We start from the raw sequence: 6,725 nt of genomic DNA, 5'->3' as shown, positions 1-6,725 counted from the left end.
CCCACAGTTCAAGCTAATCAAAGTGTTCATGCAGCACCACCAATTGTGAATCCTCCGATTGCATTAAGAGACCATTATGTGCCTAATGAATATAATGCACCCACTTGCATTCAATTGCCTCCATTTAGAGCACATCACTATGAAATCAAACTACAAACCATTCAAATGCTTCCTAACTATCATGGACTTCCAAGTGAAGAACCATATAAGCATTTGGATGAGTTTCTTAAAGTATGTTCCACCGTGAAATACACGGACATGCCAGAAGAAGTTTTAAGACTTAAACTTTTTCCTTTCACCCTTAAAGACAAGGCAAAATATTGGTTCAACAATCTTAGGCCTTTTTCAATAACCTCTTTAGCGGAAATGCAATAAGAGTTCTTGAAAAAGTACTACCCAGTATCAAAAACCATTGCTATGAGAACTTCAATTAGAGAATTTTCTCAAGGGGATTGGGAAATGTTTCATGAGGCATTGGAAAGGTTTAATGATTTACTTAGGAAGTGCCCTCATCATGACATACCTAAGTGGCAACTAGTCCAATATTTCTTTAAAAGTTTACCGGATAATCACAAGGGTATGGTTGATGTATTTATGGGTGGTTCTTATCTTGACAAGCATGAAAATGATGTGTGGCAATTTTATGAAAGCATGAGTGAGAATTCAATGCATAGGTCTTTATTTTCTAAAAATGGTAGAAACCTAGGTGGAAGGAAGAATGTTGGCTTATATCAAGTTGACAATTCCAATGACATAGCCGCCGAGATGAAATCCTTATCTCAAAGGTTTGATCAACCAAAATTCGGCAAATTAAGTATCTTCCTCCCCTACTCATATTCATCATCGTGCATCTAATGAATCTTGCATAACTTGTTCAAGTGTCTTGCATTTTACTTCCAATTGTCCACATGGACATGTGCAAAGTGAGCCCCATGAGCAAGTCAATGCTATATTTGTTAACCAAGGGAATAATCCCTATGGCACTCATTGCAATTCAAGTTAGAGGAACCATCCAAACTTTTCTTGGAAAAGCCAAGGGGAAGGCTCAAACCCTCCCCAAGGTGGTTTTCAAGGGAAGTATGTTCCGCCACCAATGCAAGGCCAAGGTTCCCAAGGTTTTAAATCATCATCATTTCAATCACATGGCAATCAATTTTCTAATTCTCATTTCCCTAATCAACCATCATAATCTCAAGGAAATTCTAGGAGTCCCGCCTTTGAAGAGAAAGTTTTGACTGCTCTAGGTACTCTAGAGGCGAACACTTAATTGTTTTATTCTCATTCTCAATCCATTACTAAGCTAGAAACCTAAGTAGGGCAAATAGCTAGTACCTTAAATGCTAGAGAGAAGGGGAAGATGCATTTGAATGCCCCACCAAAACAACAATGTGTTGTGGAGACTCATTCCTCATCGGAAGGGTATGTCAATGCGGTGACAACCTTGAGAAGTGGGAAGATTATGGACAACTAAGTAGGTGTGTCCAATAAAGAGAGTGAACCGGTGCAACCAAAAGTTAACACCCATCCCATTTCACATCATATTCCTCCTTCATTAAATATGCATAATCATTCAACTGAGAAAGTGTTAGAAAGTGATTTGAAAAGTGAGTCCAAAATTGATTTGAAGGATGAAGTGAACAAAACTTTGAAAAAGGATTTTAAAAATTCTTGTGTTGATGATATTTCAAACAAAATTTTTGAAAAAGCTTTTGAGCCAAGAGCTCCATTTCCGGATGGCTTGAAAGGATCCATTTACCTTGATAAACAAAAGACCAAGACTAATGAAATCATTGAAATGTTTAGGCAAGTGAAGATTAATCTTCCACTTTTGGATGCAATTAAGCAAATTCCGGCTTATGCCAAGTTCTTAAAAGATCTTTACACCCAAAAGAGGAAGAATAAGAGCCAAACACCTAGGAAAGTGGTCTTGACCAAGCAAGTGAGCTCAATCTTGCAACATAACACTCTCCCAAAGTTTAAGGACCTCGGTTCGCCTACTACTTCTTGCATTATTGGTGACCATGTCATTAAGCGGGCTCTTCTAGACTTAGGCGCAAGTGTTAATCTTCTTCCATACTCGGTATATGTCAAATTGGGCTTAGGAAACTTGAAACCGACGTTAGTGGTTTTACAACTTGCCGACCGATCCATTAAAAAAGCCTCGGGGTATCATTAAGGATGTGTGATTAAAATTGATAAATTCTTCTTCCCGGTCGATTTCATTGTCATTGACACGGAACCGGTTCCAAATCCCAAGAACCAAATTCCTGTTATCCTTGGCTGTCCTTTCTTGGCAACCGCAAATGCTAATATCAATTGTAGGACGGGGCTAATGAAAATCTCATTTGGGCATATGAAAGTGAAGTTGAATATCTTCAATCCGACCCCAAATTCATTTGACAAGCATGAAGAAGTAAATGTTGTAGAAAAATGTCTAGACAATGAATGTGAAAGAATGGAGTCTTTGCTTGAAACCAAAACTTCAAAAAGTTCATCTTCGACCTTTAAACTAAAGAATGATGTTTCAAAAACTTGCTTTGAGAGGGCATGGAAGCCCATAGATCACATTGACAAAGGACCAACAATCTCCTTTGAACCAAATCCAATAAGTTCTTTAGGGAACCATTTGTTGGGTGGAATTCAAAGTACCTATCACCCCAACAAGGAGGGGAAGCATTACAAGATGTTTGATCTGAGCTAAAAGAGCCCAACGTCTTGCTGGAGATGTTAAAGACTAGTAAATGCTTTGTAGGGTGTACAACCCTATTCCTCCCTCATTTCTATTTTATCTTTCATTTCTTGCGTCACTAGATATGTTTTGGAATTCATCTATATAGCTAGGAATTTTGATTGAGTATGCATGCACTTTCCTTCTGAAAATAGGCATTTTGTCCTTGTTCGATCGATCTCAAAAGAGGTTCATTCGATCGAACACCTATCCCTGCATCCAATCATTGCTCTGTTCCATCTATCTGAAATTTCCTGCATAAATCAGCCCTCTGTGTATCGTTCGAAAATTTCTTTAGATCGATCTGAAAGTTCCTAGATCGATCCAACTTTTTCTTGGATCGATCTTCACTCCACACTTAGAAATTTTTTTGAGATCCATAAAAAGGCCTCTCTGTGCATCGTTTGAACTTGTCTGTAGGTTTTTACCTGTTCGATCGATTGAACCATTTTCTCGATCGATCTCAACTTGATCGATCTGTACCCTTTGTTGACCTTGACTTTGACTTTGACTGCAATTTTATTTTTATTTTTATTTTTTATTTTTAGTGTCTATTTTATTTTATCTTCAAAAACTTCAATTTTATTTTCATTTTAAAATTTTCAAAAATCCCAAAAAAATAATTTTCTTTTGTTTTATTTCCAAAAATTCAAAAAAAAAAAATACTTTTAATTTTAATTTTAATTTCAAAAAATTCAAAAAATTTCAAAAAAAAAAAGAAAAGAAAAGAAAAGAAATGTTGTCGTTTAGTGAGGGGAGATCGATATCAATATTTCTCAGATCAATTTATCTTCGATCGATCGAAAATTTTCCCTGATCGATCGAACTTATTGGGACTAGTTTTTAAAAATAAAACCCTAGGGTCATTAGATCGATTTCAAGATCAATCTAAGCCCTCATCTCCCTCGCCACTGCAAACCCTACCTCTCCCATCTCCGGCGAACCCTCTGGCGACCATCCCAAGCTTCCACATCATTTCTCATCTCGGATTTCATCATCTCTCTCGATTTCCATATCTCTCTCTCTCTTAGATTTGGTAAGTCTCGAGTTTTTCTTTTGATTTCGAGTTTTAATCTTCATGAATCTGAGCTTTACATGTTAGATCTAGAGTTTCCATGCTTAATCCTTGCCATATTTGAAGATTCCATGTTTGTGTATATATGTGTATATATATATGTATAGGTTTTTGCATATATTTCATTTTTGACTTGATTTTGGGGGTCACGGACCAAACAAGTGACCAATCTTGTTGTGTTGTTATGTGAGAGGGCCCCACAAGCTTGCTTGGGTGCCCCCGTGCCATCCACGTCACAGATCTGTGACTTTTCGAATTTCCCGTACCAGTTCGATCGATCGAAGTTTTCCTTCGATTATTAAAAGATCAATCGAACTTATCTCAGATCGATCTCACATTTTTATGATCGATCGAACTTCACAGATTTGCATCCCACACTTCACACACTCTCTTTTATGATTCCATGCTATCTCATACATGCCCAATGCTTGTGTTTTCCACATTGGATGCATTCCATACTTATATTGTTTAGCATGCTTCACTTAATATCACTGTTTATTTAGCTCCATCATCACTTGCGTAGATTCATGTTATGTGCTGTCTATCTTATTTGACATACATGTATCTATATACCGTATTTCACTTCTTTATACCTGTACTGACTTCTTCTGCAAGTGTTTTTCTTTCTGTTTTGCAGGCCATGGCTATGGTTAAGACTGTTGCCCGTGGACATTATCATCGCCCAGTCAGGCCTAGATTAGAGGAGTAGGCCGGACCATCTCATGTCCAGGATCCTGAGCAGCCTGCATCACCAGCTCCAGCCCAATCCTCATCAAATAGCAAACTACACTTTTCTGTTTCTGCATCTTCAACATCTCATGATGAGGCTGAGCATACACCATCACCTTTTTTATCTCCGCCTCATGCACAGCCAGGCCAGGCCTTAGACAGACCTCTGCCGAGATACTCATATCTTACAGTGGCGCATGAGTTAGTTTTCAATATTTCCTTCTTCTCCCGGTACATTCTGACATGGGCAGCCTACGAGGACATAGATCGGAGGGGCATTTCAGCCATTCTAGCCCCTGTTACATACCCAGTTTATCCGAGACTTGTTCAGATGTTCTTCCAGAACCTCCGACCTGCCCCGAGGAATCTGACGGAGCTGCGCACTACCGTTGATGTCCATCTTATCAGCATTACAGTGGAGACTCTGTCCAGATCTTACCGATGCCTACATATTTGCCCTCCTGAGCTTGAGCTCGATTATCCCATTCTGGAGAGGAGGCATTCTTATGTAGACATGGCTATAGCACTTACAGGGCATTACAGTAAGGCAAGACATTTGCTACTTAGACCTATTTTCCCGATGATCTATGGTTATTTGATTCGGTTTTGTACTAAAACGTGCTTATGGCCAGCCACAAGATCCAGCGACGAGGCAATTATTTGACTGCCCCGTATGCTTTCTACAAAGGGTACTAGATTTTTATTCTAGCCTTATATTGGAGCGTCATGATGATGAAGCTCTATGCAGACTACATCAGCAAGGCCAAGCCCAAGTGGGCTAAGTACCTTCCTTTTGGCCACCTTATTACTCAGATCTTGCGAGATCAGTGCTATCCATTCCGTCCAGATGAGCGTCCAGAGACAGGAGCTTATCACTTTGGCAAGAAGGACGGGAATAAGAGCTACAATGCTCTTATCAAGAACCTTGTGGAGGACGTTGTGATAACAACTGAGGAGGCTGAGGAGGAGGAGATAGCAGTAGCAGCAGTAATAGCGGACAACCTAGTAGTCGATCCGGCTGCCATACATATGAACATTGACTTGAAGCAGGAGCCTCCAGCAGAGGAGATCCCACATCACTCTCCAGCGGGGTCACCATTACATTTCTAGGAGCAGGTTTAGGATGCATATCATTTTCCTAATCCAGTGGTACCTGAGGCTCCAGCACAGACACCCGACTTTGGAGAGCATATCCGGGCTTTGGAGGATACCGTAGTCTCCATCCACGCTGACACTATCTCTATCCGAGTTGATATTTCTTCCCTGTATACAGATGTCATGACTGCGCTGCGAGACATATCTCGAGATATCCGCGGAGCACGCCCTGCCCATCGTACCTCCTCAGCATGATATTCCTAATCTCTCTATCTCTGTACCTTCATTTTATATATCTGTGATACATTCCTGCTATTTTGATACTGTTATATTATTTTTGCGGCCAGTCTGTTGGCCCAGATATTGTGATGTACATTATTTTTATTTTTTTATACATGCTATATTTTGGATGTCATATCTTTGTATTGATATATCTGTCTGTGATTGACTCCATCAAGTGCATCCTAATGACTTCAGTGAGAGAGAGTTCTACCCAAATTTTCAGGACCACCCTTTTTCTTTTCTCTTTACTTCAATTCTTGTCCCATTTACACTTACATGTTCACTGCGCACTATTATTACCCCTTTTGTTATCTAATGAGTTTTATCCAAGTGCCATCTTTTCAGGACCACAGTTAATCCCAAGTTTGGGGGGGTTTTAGCACCCACTTTGGATACTTGTGTCCCGACCATTCTTTGCCATAACTACACTGGTATACTCTTTCCTTTATTCTCTTTACACATTGAGGACATTGTGCTATTTAAGTTTGGGGGTAATGGTGTTAATTGTAGTATTTGCCTTTAATTCAAAAATTTAAGCATGACTTGTGTATTTGAGGGATTGTTTATGATTGATCCATAACTAGCTATGATTTTGATCTTTTAAGGACTATATTGTTTAAAATTTAAAAATTACTTGACTTGAGAGTCTAATACTCTTTGTATGCCTTGTGGATGCTATTTAGGAGTAAATTTTTCAAAAGATTGATATCTTGCTTGCATTTGTGGTCCACATCATCCTGATTTTGTAATTATTTTGAGATTCACTCTAAGATTCTACACTAGCACAGGCCCACACTGGCATTCATTTGTGGGGTA

At 39.2% G+C, this 6,725-nt stretch overlaps 1 pseudogene; it reads right to left on the bottom strand.

Annotated features, from left to right (window-relative positions):
- Window positions 1-422: 422 nt before the first annotated feature.
- On the bottom strand, window positions 423-521 carry LOC132305698 (small nucleolar RNA R71; annotated as a pseudogene).
- Between the last annotated feature and the right edge of the window lie 6,204 nt (window positions 522-6,725).

This window comes from Cornus florida, unplaced genomic scaffold (assembly GCF_030987335.1).
Source record: "Cornus florida cultivar Cherokee Brave unplaced genomic scaffold, ASM3098733v1 CherokeeBrave_3.0.0_Hap2_Chr04, whole genome shotgun sequence".
NCBI lineage: Eukaryota > Viridiplantae > Streptophyta > Magnoliopsida > Cornales > Cornaceae > Cornus > Cornus florida.
The sequence above is the reverse complement of the archived record's forward strand: the minus strand, read 5'-3'. Positions and strand labels throughout refer to the sequence as shown.